Consider the following 23,318-nt stretch of genomic DNA (forward strand, 5'->3'; position numbering starts at 1 on the left):
AGCACCCACAACAATACTGCCTACAGTTTATAAGCAAACTGATACAATATTGCAGCACATCCACAGTTTGCAACGTATACTGTGATATGATTTGGAACAGCCCCCTCAGTTCAAAGTGCACTTTGTACGAATGTAATGGGAAACAGCTGTGCACTGCACAATACCGCATTTAAGGATTGTTAACAAAATAGGTCACAGGGCAGCTGGCCATGCACCATAAAAAAAAAAAAAAAAGTGCCCACACATAACATTACAGGAAAACTGTGGCAGACCTGGTTCACCAAGATTATAAATACCAGCGAAAATACCAAAGTCCCAAACTCCCACCCTAAAATCAGATGTAAAGAACAGTCCCGGTCTTGTATCCACTTAAGCAAGGACATAAATCAACCTTTTATACAGCAACAGCTGCCGTTTTATTTTTTAAAGCATGCTGTTGATTTTCAATAATGCTCCTCAAGCAGAAACACACATGAAATAAAGTAGCTACACTAAAAGGACACAAAATAATATTCAAAATGTCATTCATACTGTGTACCACTGTTTAGATGTAAATTTGTGCCATATCTTCCTGGTACTTAAAGTATTTCTGATCTGATTTTCTTCTCCCATGAAAACGGTTTAATATTAATAAAAATGAGCAATCAAGTAATACAGTTACTGTAGTATTAGTCTTAACAACAAAAGCATAAAAGTACAGTACCTGTCATGTCAGCCATTTTCTACTGCTCTCAGATATCAAAATGAATAAGCCAATTTGAGCACATCAATAAAAAGATCAATCTAATCTATCAAAACACCATATCAAAACAAATACAGCCTAAATATTCTCCCCGAGGACAGTAGCAGTTCTAATTTATTAGTTTCACAGAGTATTCAAAGGAATTGAGTCACATACAGTACACACCTTTTTATTTTTTTCCTCTTCCGAATCCTTCAGTATCCTAATATATGAGAACAGCCAAATAGCAGCAGCTCACTGGTCCTTTCCAAAGTCTCGCTGGTAATTTTCTGATTAGCAAAGGTACCGTAAATTACTCCTTCTCAGAGAAACGTCTTGTAATTATTAAAAGGAAAGCCAAGCCTTGAAAGGCAAACAGCTACAGTATGAACTGTAATTGGCCACATGTCAGACATTTTAAGTGCACAACAAAAGAACAAATGGAGAGATCACAGAACATAGCAACAGAACTGCAGAATGCAGCCTATTCTCTCTCTCTCTCTCTCTGCAGAGGCGAATTATTATTCACTCTTTGTCATCAGCAGTGTGGTGTTAACAACTGAGAAATCCTGCCACTGGAGCTCTACAGTCTGCCTAGATCTGGGTCATGATAACTTCTCTGGAGGCTAGTTACACAACCAATCAGATATTCCATACAGCATTCAGCAACCAGCCGGCAGTTAATAAAAACCAAGCATAGAGCGAGCCTTTTAGATTGTATATGAAAAGCTTAAACTGCTTTGCAGTTACATCCAGCAATGCAGACACCCAAATGAGAATCAAGTTCTGTGCTTGAGGCAGGCTGGAATCAGGAAAGGGGCGGTGCATTTAAAACTGTAACTAATCCCCTATCACAGGTGGCAACAGAGTCACTTCCAGCATGAGTCACACTGCTGATTACTCATCTGGCAGACCAAAACGGGTCAGTTATAAATTTAAAAGTACAGACAAAAGACCAGACTACTGTCGAGACTGACAAGTGAAGTTTGCTGCCCAAACTACTTACTAAGCAGGAATAAATAAAACACATACTCACATATGCTGTAATGCAATACAAGAACTAAAAGTACAAAACAAATTAAATAGGAAAATACTGAAAAGGCTGTTATAACCATTATGCAGTTCTATGAATAATATAAACACTATGCACAGACTCAAGCAACTAATGTCAGGAGTTCTTTCAAATAAAAATAATTGTGTATATTAGTGCAAGACTTTATGAACAGATGACAAACCGTTGACCTGGTCGAGTTGTGCTCTAGTGTTGCTGTTGACCCTTGCTGTACAGTAGTATAAGAAAGACAAAGCACATTTAAAGCTAAAACTGTTTAGAAGGCTGGGATTCCCCCTATTGCATCTAGTGTTTGCAGATTTTTTCAGTTGACCACAGCAGCTCTGAGGACTGGGTGAGGGTGCACTTTCATTCTTGTTTGTTTTTGTCATCCACAGTAGGGGATGCTGAAGTGTTTCTGATTATTCGCTGTTAACAGATGCCTATTGATCTGGAAAAGGTACTAACAGGAAATGGGAGTAATATCTCTCCCATTACACAGACATTGTAATGCAATCCTTCAAGAGCATTTTTGCTGATTTATAAGGTAGGAAAAAGACCAAGGTCAGACAACATAATGAAATGTGAAATCTCCAAGTACCATTACAGTAGAGCAACAGTGGTTCATAAAGTGTGTAGAAAAAAAGGCTATACTACAGTGTAGTTACAGTATAGTTCTAAAAAGAAATTTAATTTTCAATAAACTATGTACGGTATGGATGAGAAGTGATGTTAAATCGTCAAGACTGTACTGTATGAATACCTTGCATGTCAAGGCATCTAAACTGTAGGCCTATGTAAATCACCAAAAATTAATAAGGGAGGATGTGGGTAAAAATACAAGAAACAAAACCTGTTGCGTGGAAGAGGAACTGATCATTTCTAGATAAAATTATGATTAAAAAAATAATAATAAAAAAAATATGGAGTGCCAGTGCAGAATCAACTTTTTTTCCGTCATCTAAGTTTACCTCTGACCACTTGAATAGGCTAATGTTTCCAGTGGCCCAGTCAGCCATTTGAGAAAGCAAATCACTTCCTGGGCTTAGAAGAGTGGGAGTCAGGATGGGGGGTGGGGGATGTCTTGTGATTTAAGCACACTTTTGAAAGCATGACTGAACAAAAGCAGAAACAAGATAAAAGTAGTATAAATTCCCCAGCTGCTAACTGCTTCCATGTGTCTTTTGCCCAGTCATATTAGGGCAGCAGTGTGGAGTAGTGGTTAGGGCTCTGGACTCTTGACCGGAGGGTTGTGGGTTCAAGCCCCAGTGGGGGACACTGCTGTTGTACCCTTGAGCAAGGTACTTTACCTAGATTGCTCCAATAAAAACCCAACTGTATAAATGGGTAATTGTATGTAAAAATAATGTGATATCTGTATAATGTGAAATCTTGTAACAATTGTAAGTCGCCCTGGATAAGGGTGTCTGCTAAGAAATAAATAATAATAATAACAACAACAACAACAACAGGTATTTCATGTGTTTATTTAAATTATTAGAATTTAGAACTGATACTCACTTTAAGCAGAGACAGTTCAACAACTGCTGAGTTCTTACTTGATATGGCTGGAAACATGGTGTGCGGTTGAGTGGATTCATTAAATAATTTAGCAGTTGAATTCAAGGGCATTCCTGGCTTATGTAGCACAAGGATGGTACTGTATTCAAGGTTATGCAGTATGAAGCAGGCTTCCAAGTAAAGGCAATTAGCATCTTACTAGAAGTTTTTTAAACAGATATTTAAAACTACAATCAAAACAGTAGTGCACAAGAGTGTGCTGAGCAATTTACCAAGATACATTTCCCCATTCTATCTCACTTTAACTGGTGAGAACTAGAACGGTCTAGTCCAGCTGGCAGATGGTTATTAGATTACAAACTCCAAACACAGTGTAAACGAGACACCTATGCTCGAGAGAAATCTAAACTTTCATCTATAAAAAGAGTTACAGTTGCGTACTAGTACGGCAGAACTCTGATTATTTCTACCCTCACAAATGTGCATTTAACTGTGTCAAGGAATCTGCGATACAAAAAAAAAAAAGATAAAACAGAACTGTCTTTGTTTCTTGGCACTACCAGTACTTCTTACAATCCTTGACCTTCAATTACCATTTTGGAAAGCTACAAAAGGATGCACGTAATAATTGTTAACAGAGCCTATTCTTTTCTGAAATGCTTTTGTAGTTTGTAACTTATGGAGCTTGTGTTAATAATTCCTACAGTAGCCAACCAACAATAGCAGGGCAAAAGCTTGTTTATTGACGTCACACAGACAGTGTATTCTGCGATGGGAAGAATTAAAATAAAAAACAATACAGTGTTCCATTGTTTTTTCTCTTAAATATTGAGGAGTGAAATATTGAACAGTGAATTAGAGAAAGGCTATTACACATTACACTGCTGAAAGTACAATTTACTGTCAAAATGTGTAGTGCTATTGTATTACAGTGTCATTCTATATTAGTGTAAAGTATCAGTTTCTTCATTGCAGAAACTACAATAATTGGCACACATTTCAGCATGATAATCATATCTGCATTTTTATGTATGCATTTTCAAACTACAGGTACAACTACTAAAAACAATGACAGGAGACAAATATTTAACAATGTCTAAGACTTAAGTACGCATTCCAACCATAAAAAGAATCAAGGAGTGCATGCTGTAACAGTCTAAACTTGTCCCTCTGTTGCTTGACCCCAATAAATAAAAAAGTAACAGCACAAAAGGGAATCTGATATGTAGAGCACAGGATCCCTGGGACAGACAGTACAATGTAAAGTACAAGGAATCAGAGAATGTGCCTTCAGGTTTTATAGTGAGACTCATTAGAAGAATGCTTCAAAAAGCTTCTGTTAAATTAAAAAAAGAACAAGTGACTGTGGTATAGGGGTGCAACAATTAATCGATGTATCGATTATTGATCATCTGTCCCTACATTTTCCAGAGCTTCGATTACATATTGGTGAATCGATGCATCAAATTAGAACCCAGTTTGAAGTCTCCTGTTGCCAGTTTGCATTAAAACCTTGAGCGTGTGAGAGTGTGCTTCTTTTAGTGCTAGTAGGTAGATTAGCGCGTTGCTAGGATACACACTTTAGGCCTCTACATTCATGTTGGCCAAGCTAATTCAGAAGTAGGCCTATTGTAGTCACATTTTCTTGATTTAGGAAATATGTTTTTATTTTATTTAATCTATTAAAATCTACCGATTACCTTCTTTTGTTTCCAAAATGTTGTGTTTGGATTATATGACAATATGATATAAAAAGAAGCTGAATTTAGTACGATAGTTAAATTAGTTAGGATTTGTGAGATTAATTCAAATGTTTTGCTATGCTTTTGGACATAAAATGTTAACAGTAATGAACAACCATAGTTCAGAAAGAAATTACTTCTGTTTAAATATTTTATTTTTTTATTACTATTATTACAATGTTAAAGGGACATCTGATGCAGACGCACGCATATTCTTTTCAGTTAACTCAAGTCTTTCTTTTCTATACATCATAAGTGTTCTAATTTGAATATAAGTTGTGCCTTTTTGATTGACTTATGCAGAACTGTGTTTTCAGTTATTGGATCTTCTGTTTAAAAAAAAATGTTTGTACTTTATTTTGAAAAATAAAATGTCAACGCATCGATTATCTTTGATAAATGCCTAAACAATAATCAAATACAAAATTAGGGTGCCAATTGCACCACTACTGTGGTACTACAATATTAATATAAAAAATACATTTAATTAATAACTTGACTCAAAAAATAAATAAATAAATAAATAAATAAATAAATAGAACAAAACTTTGGGGCCTATATTCCATTCTAAATGATTTAGCATGCAAAAATTACTCCAGTATGCTCTGTGGGATAACCTAAAAGCAGACTTGGATCGATTATTATTATTATTTATTTATTTATTTATTAAAATATAAATTTTAGTCAGTTTTCTCCCCAATTTCTCACCAGTTCAGTTTAGTTCCAGCTGCCTAAGTGGATACATATCTGCATTTTTCTGCAGGGTCATAGGAGACTTCAAAATGGTGGCATTCCTGATGGGTCTCCAAGGCGGTTTTACCAAGTTTCCCTGCTATCTTTGCCTTTGGGACAGCAGGGACACCAAGGCGCACTACCACAGGTGGCACTGGCCACAGCGGACCGAGTTCTCTGTGGGGAGGAACAACGTCAAGTGGGAGCCACTGGTGGACCCCCGGAAGGTGATGATGCCACCACTGCACATCAAATTGGGCCTTATGAAACAATTTGTCAGAGCTCTAGATAAGGAGTCGGCAGCCTTCAAGTACCTTCAAGACTTCTTCCCTAAGCTGTCTGAGGCAAAGGTCAAAGCCGGTGTCTTCGTCGGACCACAGATAAAGAAGATCCTGGAGTGCAATGAATTCCCCAAGAAGCTCACTAGTAAGGAGAAAGCGGCTTGGAACAGCTTTGTCGCAGTGGTTCGGGGCTTCCTGGGCAATCACAAGGCCAAAAACTATGTGGAGCTGGTTGAGACTCTGGTGAAGAACTACGGCACAATGGGCTGTAGGATGTCCCTCAAAGTCCATATCCTTGATGCTCATCTTGATAAATTCAAGGAGAACATGGGAGCGTACTCGGATGAGCAAGGCGAGTGCTTCCACCAGGATATAATGGACTTTGAACGCCGCTACCAAGGACAGTATAACGAGAACATGATGGGAGACTACATTTGGGGGCTGATTCGTGAAAGTGATTTACAGTATAATCGTAAATCTCGAAAAACTACTCACTTCTAAATCTTTTGTAGTCATTTTTGTATTACTTTAGTATAAATACATGTTAATTTGGATTTTTTCTGACTTTATGTGAACGAAAAGACACAAATTCGCCCGTTTTCTCATTGGAAATAGGTAAATTTCAAAATATCACTGTCCTGGTCACAAAAGCAAAGTTTGTGGGGAATAATAGCCATTTTCTATACTTTTGAGGCATAAGCAATTAGGAAATAACACTTACTACCCAGGAACAAAAATTGTGTTACATAGTGTAATGATAGGTCATATTCACTTGAATTGAGTTGGAATATCAGTAGCGTTTCTAATAGACTACCATGGTCTTGCTTTGATCATAGTAATTGCCATAAAGATTAACTAATTGTGCCTCAGATAATTTGATATTATCAAAGATATGTTGTACCAAAAAAGCACTACAACAAATAGTATGACAGGCAATATTAGTCATCTATTTTATTTTTTATGATCCCAAAGTTGATAATATTTTAAAATGGTTTAATCCTATTGTAAGAACTCATAAATAAAATGAGTAATCCATTAAACAGAGACTATAGAAAAAGATTAAATGATTATATGGTAGGCTATGTAAATCATTACATACTCTGTCTAAACTCTGATGGTGCCAAAAATATCTACTTTTTGTTATCAGACAATCAAGTTGCAAATTGTAGGACTGAATTCATAATGTATGAAGTACACGGCCAAGCATACAGCAGTTCTTAATCCAAATTCTCTTTTGTATGTGAAACTAATATACAGTAGTGGCTAGGTACAGTATTAACATTGTAAAATACATAGAAACCCAACAATTAACAGTAGAAGTCTGTGAATTTAAAAGCAACAGGAAAGTCTTCAAAATGATTGTCTAGTTGTTTCTTATCCCACTTAGCACGTATGATTGTGATGACATTTGGTAAGGATATCAATTATTGAAAATAATTGATTTGTAAATGTTACATTATTTCCATATACAATATTCAATTACAGCGGTGCTCAATGCATCAAGACACTTTAAACGATGGAATTTTTTTGAAAAGGAAATTAATGTACTCCAATTAATGTACTGTACTAATCTCACGTTTAGGAATTAGATAATCACACAGCAGTACACTATAACAATACTTATTAGTGGATGACTTTACTGTCGTCATTCAACACACATTACATAAATTATTTTGTTTCTAGAGTATAATCGTCCTGATAGTATATTATAAGTCTTTGTTTGTCGGAGGCTGCTTTCTGCATAAAAGCTTTCAAATTAGGACAGAAGAGCAAGTCACATAATGTCTTTCAGAAACATCAGGCAAGCAGCCAATAATAAATCTGTATAGCAAGAAGGGCAACCATCCATTAATTATAATACACACTCTGCACGAGCACCAGATTGCTTTCAAGTCACATGGTCTGTTGGATTAATTTGTCTATTGCCGTTTTTAAAGATGTAGGAAACCATTTGACAGACCCAGTATAACAGAATTGAAAGCAATGGGAAATTTGAACTTGACCCTGGCAATTATGGTGCTGTACACACAGCAGTAGGTTGTAGAACATACTGGCTTATTCTCAATTTATATCCTCTGTATTCACATTGGAATACGGAGATGAAATGGAGTATACCCTTAGTAATATATTTGTTTAAAATGGCCTGTAAATAAAAGTAAAACATTTATAAATAAAATATACATAAATAAATAGATTAGACAAGAGAAGATTCAAGTTTATTATTAACCTCTCTGCTGTGTCTGAGGCAATTTAAAAGGTGAACCCACTGTACTGCTTCAAGTTGTCCTTGAACAGTTATCATATGTCAAGCTCTTCATACTGCATATAAACTGGATCCTGAAGCTCTAGCAGTGTAGACAGTTAGTCAGTAAAACATTTCCATTAAACTTTGGGCCCATCTTACTTTAGCTTCTAGTATAAAACTTACTACAGACTGACAGTACTGTATAGTAAAATCACTGGAAAGAATAGATCCAAATTGACATGCAGTAAACTAATGCAATTAAAATAGATTGCCAAGAGTAATATTTAACTTCATAGGTCAGCATGAAACCTAATTTCAAAGTCATTTATATAAATGGTATCATCCATTAAAAAAAAAAAAAGCTAACTTCATTCAAGATTCGTCTCTTACTCACTAGAAGACTATGTACTATTTGGCTAAGACAATTTCCCAAGAAATCAGCTACAACATAGCCCGTGACACTGCATAATTATCAAGCCAACCATATAAAAACACCATTATGCATTAATTTGAGCAATGCTGGCTACATGTCCCCTTTGTTCATAATCCTTCTCACCTCTCCTCCAGCGTGGTTATTTTAGAAAGAATTTTCAAAGCCTCTTTTCATCAGAAGTCAGTCTCTCAGTCTCTTCACAGTGATGCGCTTGCACTGCAAGGCAGCAATGCATGCTGATGATCAGCTCGAAACACCCCCAAGTAACCTTCACTGGCTGTTCCAACAAAGCAAACATACTACTGTATAATGCAATAGCTGCTGACTCTAGCAGAAGCAGCAGACACACAATTTTCTCCAGTATGCAATATCCTTTCCGTACCATTAAGTCTGATTCATCCGCAGCACACTGCCAAACTTGCAGTACCCTGTACTGTAGCACAAATGGACCACTTATACTGGCAACGCCAGGACATAAAATTATGAATTCTATTATCAATGAAGTTATTTTTAAAGATAAAGAAGAAAAACAAAAATAGTTGTAAGAACTATACAAAATGTTGCAATCAAATGCATAATGTATGATATTCAAAGCAGTTGAAAAGGGATGTTGATCGCGGATCACTTTTAGGAAGCGTGTCATGACACCAAGAGCCACATTCAGAAATACTTGTGTTAATGCTCTCTTAAGTGTGAAAGGCCATTTAATTTTTTTAATATGGCTGTAAGATACAGTAACACTGCCATGTAATGGTGCATTTAATTGCATCAAAAAACTGCAGGACTGTAACCCAGCAGATTAGCATTTTTGATTAAATGATGCTGCTAAAATCCATGCACACTCATTTCTATTGAAGTGTACCCATAAAATAATTTCTAAGTATAACTCATTTAAACCAGTGCATGCACATATGTAGGAACCTCAATCGTGCATTGAAATTATTTGTAAAAACTGAAAATATAAATGGTTAAGTTACAGTTTACTATACAAGTACAGTAGTTTCAAAAGATTGTTCCACCTTTCAAATACTGTACAGTAGTACAATCTTGAAAGAACTGAATGATAAATATGTTTTTATTAAAGCAAATGCTACATGTAAATGATCAGGCTAGTACAGGAGGCCACCAACAGCACTGCAAAACAATGTCCAATCAGCTTCCATGCAGCTTTTTCTGACCAAGCAGTATAAGCAACCAACAAAATAAACCCTAAGTGCTATAGAATTAAATCCCTTGAGTAATGCTAACCATTAGCAGTGGCATATGGTGAAGTCATGCTTAAGTAGCACCATCTGCAGTAATCTTAAAATATTTCAAACCCTCAGTTTAGAGGAGGTTATTTTTGCTGCATACTCTACCTGCACTATGACTTTCATATTTTAAAAGGGGCTTTCCAGCACTTGCATAGAGCAGCGCATGCTTTTTACCAGCATCTAGCAACAACACCACTTATCCAAGGGACAAAATGCTAGAAAAATCTACTTTTCCTTAAAAAATCTACTTGCCCCTCCCCGTTGCACAAAACACACACACAAAAAAAGAATATAACTTGTAGGATTTTGGTTTTATTTAACAGTGAACGCAATCAATCAGTGATTAACGGGGGGAGGGGATCTAGCCTTCTAACTTGACTGGTTCACTAAAATCTTCAAGATACACAAAAGGTTCCCTGTGACCCCACCTCACCTCATCAAATTTATCACATAACATACTTTAAGGAAATGTTCCTTTCAGTGCAGTTTGGAACACATTTGCTAGTAAATTTAAGTAAGATACTAAGAGTACAACTATAATAATCAACACTTGGAGTTATTCAAATATAAAAATCGCTTCCGCCTGTTTTTTTTGTTTTTTTTCCAATCTTTCTCTATAAGCTTAATTCAACTCCTGATGTACAGATGTTTTAGTTTGTTGCATCACAGATACGAAATCATTGCCAGCTATTACTGCTGCTTTGTGGTATTCTGATTTTTTTTGACAGGACTTGTGTAAAACTTGTCAAGTTTATCTGCATTTTTGTACTATTTTTCTACCAAAATGTACGAAATATTTACAGTAGGCTCCATCAAATTCTGCAAAGACAAAATGTTTTTTCTTTTGTTTATTTCTATTATATACTTTTTTTTTTTTTTAAACCGTGTACAGCATTTTACAGCTATTTTTCCGTATCTAATATCTTGCCCAAGATGGCTAACTGGAACGCTGCTGCAGCAGGGTGGTCCTGGTTTCATACCCTGATGGCTTTTTTTTGGGGGGGGGGGGGGGGGAATGGAGGGATGGGGGGGGACACACATTCTTTCCCTGCACTACTCTCACTGTAAATAAATACATAAATGAATTAATACATATACACATTGCCATGAGATTTACAGTCTATTTTATTTTAAAATAAAATATTGTGCAGACAATCTCATATATAAGCATATAATTTCTGTCATTATAAAACATGTCAATCTTCATGTTTAACAGTTTCACAAAATTGATGGATTGTACATCCAATAAATAATTAAAACCGCTTCTGTTCAAATCTAGTAAAAAAAAGTGTTTTTTCTTTCTTTTGTTTCTTAATATAGCATTTAAATCTAAACAAATATGTAAATATGGTAAATAGCAAACTAGGTTAGCAACACAAACAAAGAAAAAAATGTAACATTTTTTGCCAGGGAAAGTTTTTTTCTTCCAATGCTTCTAAATAGTAAACTTTACGTTTGTTTTTTTAAACATCCCAACAAGTACATGCTTGTCCACAAAGTAGACTCAGAAATAATTGTATTAATTACACAAAACGATTTTTTCTAATCTGCTAATACCTTAGCGACTATGGTGGGGTTTTTTTTGTAACTTTACTAGATTGCTGCATTTAAATGTTATTATTTGTTTATTTAGCTGAAGCCTTTATCCAGGGCGACTTATAGAGACTAGGGTGTGTGAACTATGCATCAGCTGTAGAGTCACTTACAAGAACGTCTCACCCGAAAGCCGGAGCACAAGGAGGTTAAGTGACTTGCTCAATGTCACAAAGCGAGTGAGCCGGGATTTGAACTGGGGATCTCCTGATTACAAGCCCTTTTCTTTAACCACCGGACCACACAGCCTCCTAAATGTCAGGTTCTTGAATTAAGAAAGCCGTATCACTTATTTGCTAATTTACAAAAAAGTAAATAACCTGAAGTTTAAAAGATTAGTCTGTGCATTGCCAGGCTCACTACTTGTTCCACAGCTAGCCAATCAGAAGTGCTAGGAGTAGGACAAACACTTTTTAAAATGTTTGTGTCTACAGTAGGTGCTGGACTTCCACAATTCAGTTTTCAGAAACTTGCGTGGCGGGCAAAGTATAAAACGGCAAAACTTGTTGTCCCTCACACAAATCTTGTTGTCCCGGGTGTTGGGCGATATGAATTGCACATCCCTGAACATTATCCAAGTTATTTGTTAGTTAAAATGTAGCATTTATAATTAAAGTATTATAATGATAATAAATCCACCTCTGGTAAACTCACCGCAAATATCCCATTTCCCCTTCAGTTAGTAAATCACTGGAAATCCAGGGTACAGGCCACAGAACACGGGCAGTCTCAGAGATTGTTTAATCAAGCAAGTAAATGCAAGCAAAGTTCTTTACTGAAATGATCAGAAAAAATGATCTACAGTGCTCATACAGATTGTTATTAGACCCACTGGACACTGATAGTATGCAGGGAACCCACAGCAGTTTCACTTCTCCACACCCACAAGAGAAAAACAATACAACCCTATGACGGAAATATAATGAGTTCTGGTTGTAAATCTCCCTCTCGACCTGTGAGGGCACTAAGTAGCGAAAAGGAAAGGCTTTGGACAGGTTGGCCTGACAGTTCATTCCCTGGGTCGGGAGGTCAGTCAGCCTGGAAAAAGGCAAGACTCCGGTGCAGGAACGTATTGACCTGGAAGGTAAACGAGGTAGCAGCTGCAGGCAATAGAGTCAGCTGCAATCGTTTACCAAGGGGTCATGCATAATCGCATAAAAGGGGCCAGAGAATTGTAAATCTTTTCCTTCGCTTGGGTTTGAGAGATACGAGGAACTGGAAGGACAGGGAGATTTCCCACAGTAAAAAGAAAAAGAGTTTGTGAGTGTTTTGTTTGGTATTTTCTGTTTAGTAACTGTCTGTGTTTGTTTGTTAAATAGCACTAGACGGCTAAACACATCCGGAGCTGTCGCCAGGGGCCAGCACAAAGCCGGATCACCACAGCACTTGTTTTCACCAATAGCATGTAACATTGTACTTCACCACAAGCACTGAGAGCACTCACTTTGGACCTGTGATCGTGTGTGTCTAATTGTGTGTGTTTTGTACCGTGTTTATTGTTTGCGGGACTGCAACCCTTTTTCATTACTGTGCAATACACATCGCTGTGTATTGCCAGCTCATTATTGTTTTCTGGCTGGTCATTAGACCATTGGATTTATAATCATTAAAACCATAATTTCACCTGCACTTTGTTGTCTGTTTGTTTTTCGAATTACTGCATCCACACTGCACCTGATATACACCTGCTACCAATCTACCACTTTGTCACTAACCCCCACTGGTAACATACAGTTCCACAGGGTTAAAACATGCTGCAACAAATCTTTGGCGAATATTTACATTTCTCTACACCTGCTCCATGAAAATGCACTGTAGTGACCAAGTAGTAAAATGTAGTACAGCACTGGTAAATTGTGGACTGAATTTAAATGTCACAAGCAACCAAACTACTGTACAGTAGCACTTACTGTACCCAACTGGGTGGACTGGTTTGCATTGACAACAGGTCAAGTATGATTTATAGTTTCAAGCACCAAATCATACAAAATATATAACCACTGTACAATAGGCAGTGTATCTAGGAACATAATTTACTAATATGCTCAATTAAACACTGCTGGTGAGAATGAAAGGTAGGCTACAAACTGCTTTGGGAGTCTTATTTCCACCCCCTGTTATTACTGTGTTAGTAAAATAGACAGATGGAAATTATTATATTCAGACTGAACATATAATGTCTGTAAACAGTATTCTGGTGTAAAGTTGTCAAGGCAAAATTACCAGCATGATTGCAGAGGGAGTTTTTAACATTAGATAGATTACGTTTACAATTAGGCATGCTTAAAATGCAAAGGTAGCGCATAGCACACATTCATGATAATAAAATCAAAAAGTGCAGTTAACATATTTAATGACTGGTGAAATACAATTCAAAGCTGCTGCAGTATGTCCACTGTTTTGTCATTTCAAATCTTTTCACAAAACAAACATTAAACTTTAAAGCTGCAGTGTCCAGTGCAAAACCACATTGTATACAGTAATGTAACATTTATGGAAAGAGTTCAAAAGTAAACTATGTACAGCACACACATTTATAACAATGTTTAACGTTAGAAACGAGATGTATGAAGAATGGCTCAAACTATTGTACACACTATGTAACAAACATGACAGCACATACAACCAATTTACACTTTCCTTCTCTGTAAAAAATATTTCACAATGTAACAAAGTAGTTGCAATATCAGTTAAAATAAAAGAAAGGTTAAATGCTGTGTCATGGTGTTAAGGAACTGCTTGTTTTCTAACACTAGAACTGCCATGCGGGTCAGTTTGACCCATTTTGCATTTAAAATGTAAATTGTACTTGACTTTTCCTAAATATATGAATTACATATCCTGATGCCGTTTGATAGCCAGAATCGCAAAAATGATAAAGTTATAAACAGTTCTACCTAGAACCGCCAAGTGGGTCAATGTGACCCATGCATTACAATACATGTCTTTTTAATACAACGTAAGATATTCAATTTTTTTTGTAAATGCAGCAAACAAGGACACGCCGCCTCCTCTTAGCACACATGTTTTTTTTTTTATTTCAAGCCTTTCTTTGTTTGTAGACTTACTACGAGACAGAGATTGCTATGATTGTGGATTTGTCAAGATGCCAACTTAGTGATAGCAGACGCCTTGGATAAAGGCGTCTGCTAAATAAACAAATCAGTGAAAGCCTAGTTGCATATTTTTCAATGTACCTGGCAGACAACAATCCTTCGTTTTGCTCCGCAAATGCAACTGGGAATATATCAGAAGGAAATATTTAATCTTGAAAGTAGACATTTTGATTGGAATACAGCAAGCTGCACTCAGATGCATACAGCAAACTGAAATGACAGGTAGGATAACTTATGTGCCTAATATGAAACGTATGTTATATACTCTTTTTTTATATTACTTTTAGAAAAAAAAAAAAACATTTTAGTTTTACAGGTTTGTATGTACCAGTTTACATGTGTTTACACAATAGTGTTCAATGGAACTGTGTCTGTTTACAACACAGCTCCTGGATGCAGGCTGCTGGACTCTCCTCCATAGAGTACAATGCAGCCGTCATACCGGAAGTAGTGTTATATTTTCTTTTTATGTAGTATTAGAAACGATTTTGGTTTTATAGTTTTGTGTGTACATACACCCGTTTACACCTGTACACAGGTATATGTACATACCTGTTTCTTTTGAAATGTATATTTTATTATATTTTTTCACAGTAGTCATGCTGTATAAGCACTCATTTTAAAAAAAATACAGCCTTTTATGTTGAACTTACTTTTAAATACAGTGTTTCTGCAATGCAAATGGTATATATGATGTTCATGAATAAAACATTTCAGTTGTATCCGATAGCATGTCTTTCATTTTCATAACTAAGTTTAAAAATGTATGGGTCAAAGTGACCCACGTGGCAGTTGTAGGTAGTTCGAAAATCCAGCGGTTCTAGCGTTAACCCATTTCTATAACTAACGGAACATGCAGTACCAATATTAAGCCAGGGTTAACCAACACATTTTAAATCACGCAAAATAAGATCCCACAACACACGCAAAAAAAAAACAAAAAAAACACCAGGATTACTGCTGTATGATGTGTGTTTTCAACTGCTTAGCATGTTGTCCTTTCAACATTTTGTAAGAATTCGAAACATGCATGTACAGTACACCCTCGCTATAACTAACCTGTTGGGGTCCTTTTGTTCGTTATATCGAGAGGTTTGTTATAGCGAAAGGACAAATCAAAATGAACGATACTGTTGCAGTAAATTAATGAGATGAGATTGTGAATAAAAGTAGAATTACATGTACCTGTTCATCTCATGTATGCAGTATTCTGCCTTTGCTTTATCCTATTAAACGCAGTACAAAAAGCCCGAATTGAAGCTTAACTTTTATTCAAAATCAAACTGACATGAATCATTTCAAAGAGAACCAAATCTTAATCCAGCATGAAAAGAATCCCAAACTGAGTTTTTATTCCAAATCAACACGACATGAAAAGTTTGACATGAATAGTTACTCAAGTTTTATTTATTTATTTTTTTAAATCAATTTTGCTTTGCCGCATGGTTGCTGAACAAGCCAAAAAACAGTGCTTTTAGACAACACAGATTCACATCAGGACAGAGCTATCCCAGCATTACTCCTTTTTTCAAACGATCAATATAGTTTCCAGCTTTGTTGCAACATAACATTATTTTCATTTTGGAGGCATAGTTAAACAGCGCACGCTTTATTACGACAACAGAGTTGACTTCACTGCGGAGGTGGCATCCCGTGCGTACAGACTGGGATATTGACAGTGTGTTTTTATATTATCTTTTTATTTTTTATTTGGAGTCCAGGGGCCAGGTTCGTTATAGCCGAAAGTTTGTTATAATGAAGGGCGTTATAGCGAGGGTGTACTGTAGTTTGACTTCCTAAATTCTGAATCCTGCTGCTTTCCTTTCCCCCCACAGCTCCCCTCCTGCAAAGAGGCCAGGCTAGAGTAGCCAAGAGGCTCCCCTTCAAACAGTCCCTGCCAGTAATTGCTCCCACTAAGCAGCCAGCTGTGTAGTTGGCAGTGAAGAATCACCTACACTCTCCACCCCCACAACCAGACACAACCTGCACCACAAACTTTCCTTGACGGTAGCCCCCTTCCCTCTAAGGCAGCTGCACATGGATCAATCGAATCCTAACTAGAGGACAAGAAAAGAAAAACAGTGCATCAGTGCCAGTCAGACAGCATTTTTGTGCTGGAAAGTTTGTTTATACAGATATTTTCAATTTCCGTTTGGCCTCACGTGTGTGTGTGTATACACACACAGAGTTGTAGTCAAAAGTTTACATACCCCAACGGAAATTTATAATTTCTAGAAATGTCTTGAAAACAAAGAATTTTAGGAAAAATCTTTTGTAGCACAAGTTTTGCTTTTGTGGATGAGGGAAAAAAGATCCAAGAAATAGATTAGTAATAAATACAATTATTTATTTCAGCATTTTTTTTGCAAAACTCCAAAAATGCTAATTCAAAAGTATTCATACCCTTTGATGCTATGATAGTATTGTCTACAAGGTGCTAGAAATTTCAATATGATAATGCAGAACCTAATTCTAGAAAAGTCTAGAAAATGCTGGATTGTAGGTGAACATTCTTAGAGAGTATAAAAGGGTTAGGCATAGGATGATTGCTGTCATTACCAAGTCAATATGGGAAAAAGTAAAGAGCTAGCTGAAGATCATAGGCAGAAACGTATTTATTGTCATAAAGCTGGCGACGGATACAAGACGATTTCCAAGCATTTGAGTATCCCAATTTCAACAATTGTTTCTATTATCAAGAAGTACAAGATTCATGGTACTGTCACAACGCTCCCCTCGGTCTGGAAGAAATAAGGTGCTTTCACCAAGAACAAGTAGAAGAATTGTGAGGAAGGCTAATAACAATCTGAGATTGACTGCCAAAGTGAATTGGCTGCAAGTGGATTTCCATTTCAACCACAGTATTGCATGGTGAAGGTCTCAATTAGGGATGTAATCGTTTAAACGTTTAAACAAATAACGACAACTTTTTAATAAACATTTAGTATATATCTATTTAGTTTAAACTACAGAAAAGGTGCAACTGTTATAAATATCATTGTGCATGCCACATTGTGGCAAACGGAAAAGAACTTCCTTATTGAATGCATCACGTGGGTGAGAGGAGCAGTTTTTGATAGTCACTAAATCTCGCAATATTATGCATTGACGTGATGAAAAAAAACGACGTGATAAAAAAACAGGCAGAAGAACTAGTAGGCATACATTTAAATAGGAAACATTTAAGGAAACATTTAAATGTAAACTAACTGCGACACAAAACTTGAACACCCTTGTGTTTCTGCAGAGAGTAAATGGTCGTAATGGCCAAGGAAAAAGCCGCTCTTAGGAAAACATCACAAGGACAATCGCTTAAAGTTTGTAAAATGGCACTTGAGTGATGGATATGGTTTCTGGTCAAAGGTTTTGTGCAGTGATGAAACAAACAATCCCAGGGTGGGATACAGGTGTGTGGAGTTCATCATCCAATGAAGAAACCATATTACAGGTAATCTTCGTATTCTTACCTCATCTGATGAACTCCACACAACGTGAACTATACCAAAGTATGTAGACTGAAGGGTGGTAGGTTAGATACTAGTAGAAGAAACCACAGATAAAACCGAATGCGCAGTTAGGTTGAGAGCAAGATACATTGCAGTTATAGTGTTTGATAAAAGTATCAAAAGATGCCCAAGTGGCGGCATTGCAGATGTCCTGAATCGAAACATATTTTAATTTTGCCCAAGTAGTAGCCACTCCCCTTACTGAGTGGGCTTTGATGGGTTTTGGAACTGTTTTGCTGTCAAGCCTGTAATAGAACTCAATGCATGATGTTATCCAGGTGAAATTGTCTGTTTAGAGACAAGTTTTCCATTGTCTGGTGAGTTGAAGGAGAGAAAAAGTTGCCCTGATGATCTGCTACCGATGGTCCTGTGGATGTAGAAGATTAGGGCTCTTCTGACATCTATAAGATGAAGGCTGCCTTTTTCTCTTGATTTGTGAGGTTTTGGGTAGAAATCTGGAAATGTGGTTTGATTCATATGGACTTCAGTTACCACCTTTGGTATGAATTGAGGATTAGTTCTGCACACAATCCTGTCCTTAAAGGACTGAAAATATGGCGCATCAATAACCAGTGCTTGGAGCTCGCTTACCCTTCTTGCCAATGTCACTGCCATCAAGAATGCCATTTTCCATGTCAGATACTTCATGTCACAAGTTGCCATGGGCTCAAATGGTGGTCATAAGAACTTATTAAGTACCAGACTGAGGCTCCATTGTGGAATAAGACATTTACTCAGGGGTTTTAGATGGTTCACTCCCTTAATAAATCTGGTAACTAATGGATGGGAGCCCACCCAGTGATTATCCCAGCCAGGTAAAATGCTGGAGATTGCAGCAACATGTACATTAATAGAGGACAGGGAGAGACCCTTATGGAATAAGTGGCTGAGGTAAGATAGAAATTCAGAGATGGGAATATTTGAATGGTGCAAGGATTTTGATTTGCACCAGGAAACAAACTCCTTTCATTTACCTGTATAGGTTTGAAAGGTGGATGGTTTTCTTGAAGAGAGTAAAATGTTTACCACTTGTTCAGATAGCCCCCTATCCCTCAATTGTTGCCATTCAATATCCAAGCAGCAAGTTGAAAAAGTGCTGGATTGTGGTGTAGTAGTCTCCCCCTGTTCTGAGATAACAGGTCAGGGTTTAGTGGAAAGTGCATGGGTCTTGGTCTCGGTCAGTTGTAGAATCTCCGAGAAACAATACCTTTTGGGCCAGTAGGGGGCTACTAATATGAGACTGGCTCTGTCTCGTCTTACCTTCCCGAGTACCTCTGGGATTAGAGGTAAGGGCGGGTATTGCTATTGCTAACTCCTGATGAACACGGGAGCAAAAGAGTGGCAGCTGGGTATTTTCTGCTGTTGCAAACAGGTCTATTTTTGGGTGACCTAGTTCTTTGAATACCCACTCTAGGATGTTGGGCCGAATCCTCCATTCGTGGTGTGCCATTACCCTCTGAGTAGGTCTGTCACACCGTTGTCGAGTCCTGGTAAATAAGTTGCCTTTATAGAGATGTCCTGTGTTCTGCACCAGTTCCAGATGTTCATGGCTAGAGTGCAGAGGTCCCATGATCTTGTGCCTCCCTGATGTTTTATGTTCTTTACTGCTGTGGTGTTGTCTGTGAGGATTAGTACTGTTTTTTGTTTCAATATTGGGGTGAAGTGCTTTAGTGCCAGGGAGATTGCTAAACGCTCCAAATAATTTATGTGGCAAGATTTCTGTTTGGGTGACCACATGCCTTGGACCTGAACGTCTGCTAGGTGTGCTCCCCACCCCAACAGGGAGGCATCTGTATATAGACGGAGAGTAGGTGGATGTGGAGATAGTGGCATCCCCATGCATACCCGAGGTGAAAGCTGCCACCATCTAGCTTCTGTGGCTGCCCCTGGGGAGACCTTGATGGCTGGGAGTCTGGCAGGGTGTGGTTCCAAGAAGAAAGGGGGCACCTTTGCGTGCGTCTCATATGTAGCGCTGCGTCTCTTACTAAGAAGACTGATGCTGGCAAGTGCCCCAGAAACTGCTGATTTGCAATGTGTCGGATTGTAGCAGCTCTTTCTTCTGCGAGGTAAACACTTCCTGAGATTGTATTGAACTGTGCTCCCAGGAAGATTAGAGACTGTGTTGGGGTAAGAGACGACTTCTCTTCTTTGACCAGCAAGCCCAAATCCTGAAAAAAGGCAGAGTACCTTGTCTTTGTGTTCCAAAGCCTTTTCTCTGGAAGGAGCTGTTACCAGCCAGTCTATGTTATTATTATTTTATTTCTTAGCAGATGGATAAACGTGGATGCCCATGCCCTGGAGATGTGCAGTTACCACGACCATTACCTTGGTAAATACCCTGGGGGCTGTGGAGATCTCAAAAGGAAGTACTTTGAACTGGAATTGGTGGTTCTTGATGGAGAATCAGAGATATTTTCTGTATTATTATTATTATTTATTTCTTAGCAGACGCCCTTATCCAGGGCGACTTACAAGTGTTCCTTGTGTATAGGAAAATGTAAGTAGGCATCTTTGAGATCTATAGAAATCAACCAGTCCCCTGGTTGAACTGCCTTGATGATAATGGCTAGTGATACCATCTTGAATTTTTCTGAAAGAATAAAACTGTTCAGGTTCCTGTCTGTATGATGCCTGTTGATGGTGGTAAAACCTGGAACAGAATCGTGTAACCCTGTTGAATAAGCCACAGGACCCAGAAGTCTGCTGTATTTGTACCTCTCCCTGTAGTAGAGCAAGATCTTCTTGCCTGTCTAGCCTCCTTCATGTCAGACAGGAATCTTTCAGGCTGGTGCCAAATAAAAGATCACCCTGAATTGTCCGCAGACAGAGAAGATGTTTTCATTTGGATGCACCGTCTTGCAGAGATGTCATTAGCCACAGCTCTGGCATTAATATCAATGGTGTCACATGCTGCTTGCAGTAGAAGTTTTGCTGTGTTTTTCCCTTTTTCTGCCAGCTGCAGGGCCACCTCTAGATTTTCGGGTGTAGGTGACTGTAAAATTGTGGAAAGCTGGTTCCACAGCATATGCTGGTATTTTGCTGCATGGATCTGATAATTTTTTTTTTTTTAAGAAATGATCTTTTTTTTTTTTTATCAAGATCCATTCAAAGAAGCAGATGTAGAGGCAATACCTGCAGTTGGTGTAGCCATGACAGTATCCAGTTTAGGCTGTTTGAACAGATGGTTTTTATGATCCACTGGTACCCTGTAGAATTGATTTACTCTGGGCAGGCATGGTGCAGAAGTAACAGATCTTTGCCAAATAGCCTCAACAGACCTCCAGACTGCCTCATGGAAGGGGAACCCTTCAAAGGCTTTTTTTATCCCTTGCATCCAAGATGCTAAGGAAGTCATCCTGATCTGCACAGGTCTGGGTTTGTATCTTGAGAGAGGATGAAATCCTTCTCAGTACGGCATCTGCATCTGAGTATATAGGAGAGGGGCCGTCTGTGTACTCAAAAACGTCCTCCTCGGGGGTGGAGTCAATGACATCATCTTCTCCTAGGGTGGGGGCACCTGGAAAGTATTGCTCCTGTGTACTTCCGGGTGCAACGGTACCAGAACTTGCTGTATGAGCTACACGCTGTAAAGGTTGAGCCTGCTTTGACTGCTCATATTCCTTTAGCCATTGAAAAAAGAGACCTTTAGGCATTGGTAGCTGTGAAAGGGGTGGTTGAGCCCTGGCTGCTGGAGCCTCCATAATGGTGGTGACTGATTTCGCCGATACGTCTCTCTCCCTGCTGCTGCGGGTGTGTGGATTTTCTCGTTCTTTTCCTGGGAGGAGAAAAACCTGGACTCTGTTGTTCTCTGGGGCTGCCTGCTCTTTTAGAAGTAGAGGGTGTAGAACAACCTTTATCAGAACGGTGAACCACCAAAGGGGAAGGACCTTCCTTGTGAGTTGGAGTGACTGACTTGTCTACACACATTAAACATAAATTTGTGTTAGAAGATGGAGAAAGTGGGGAACCACACTTAAAACAGACGGAAGGCATAGAAGCAGAAAATGGAGAAAAGGGGAAGAGAAAAAAACTCTAACCCTATACTTTTTTTTTTTTTCAAACAAAAATAACAAAGCGCAACGCATGTTAGTCCTTACCCAAGCAATGCAAGAGAAATTTGGACAACCTGACTTGGATACGAGGTGGAGGTTTTATGGAGGAGGAGCACGTATTTGGTGCCAATGGGGATTATAAAAAGGATCTCTGGGAAAGAGATCTGGTTTTTTCTCCTGACCCAAGCGACATGGAGAGTGGAAGTTCACATTGTGTGGAGTTCATCAGATGAGGTAAGAAATTTAGTTCCAATACATGGTAAAATGGACTCCATAGCATACCAAAAGATATTGGCCAATCACCTGAAACCCTCCGCTACAAAACTTGGTTTAAAGCACAACTGGACATTCCAACACAACAACAATCCAAAGCACACATCAAATCTACTTCAGAATGGTTAAAGAAGAATAAAATCAAGGTTCTGGAATGGCCTAGTCCAAGTCCCAATCTAAAACTGATTGAGAATCTTTTGTATGAGCTGAAGGAGGATGTGCACAAGAGAAGTCCTCAGAATTTGAACGAACTTGCATTGAAGAATGGTCAAAGAAGAATCATGCCAAAAGCTCATTGACAAATATCCTAAGAGGTTACTATTGCTAAAGGTGCCTCAACTAGCTATGAATTTAATTTTCCTTGTCAGCATACGAATACTTTTGAATTAGCTTTTTTTTTATTTTTGCAAAGAAATTGCTGAAATAAATAGCAGACATCTACTTCTTGTAACTTTTTCCTCATCCACAAAAGCAAAACTTTTGCTACAAGAGTTTTTCTATAATTCTTTGTTTGAGAAATTATACATTTTCATTGGGATATGTAAACTTTTGACTACAAATGTACATCACCTTTACCCAGAGTTCTGTTTTTCTATTTAAGTGGCTATAGTAGAGTATACCTGGTTACCTATTTATTGAGGTGCATATTTTATAAAATAACACTTTTTCTAATGCTGCAATACTACCATGCTTTAAAGAAGATTTATGCCAGCAACATTCTACAAGGGGTAGCTGCCCTCCACCATCGTTTTCTGTTTTTCCAAAATTTTACAATTTACAAATAAAATATTGAAAATGA

At 37.8% G+C, this 23,318-nt stretch overlaps 1 protein-coding gene across 3 annotated transcripts in view; it reads right to left on the reverse strand.

Moving 5' to 3' along the window:
• Window positions 1-23,318, reverse strand: part of LOC117415444 (probable JmjC domain-containing histone demethylation protein 2C) — a 123,940-nt gene that overhangs the window by 33,876 nt on the left and 66,746 nt on the right. Inside the window, exon 1 of one of the 3 annotated variants that reach the window (XM_059026499.1) lies at window positions 908-1,366. The exons of the other annotated variants lie outside the window; for them this stretch is intronic. The gene's annotated coding sequence lies outside the window, so the exon portion shown is untranslated. Of the gene's footprint in view, window positions 1-907; window positions 1,367-23,318 lie in introns of those variants that run through there. 3 annotated transcript variants of the gene reach the window in all.

The sequence above is a fragment of the Acipenser ruthenus genome, chromosome 7 (assembly GCF_902713425.1).
Source record: "Acipenser ruthenus chromosome 7, fAciRut3.2 maternal haplotype, whole genome shotgun sequence".
In the NCBI taxonomy this organism is placed as follows: domain Eukaryota; kingdom Metazoa; phylum Chordata; class Actinopteri; order Acipenseriformes; family Acipenseridae; genus Acipenser; species Acipenser ruthenus.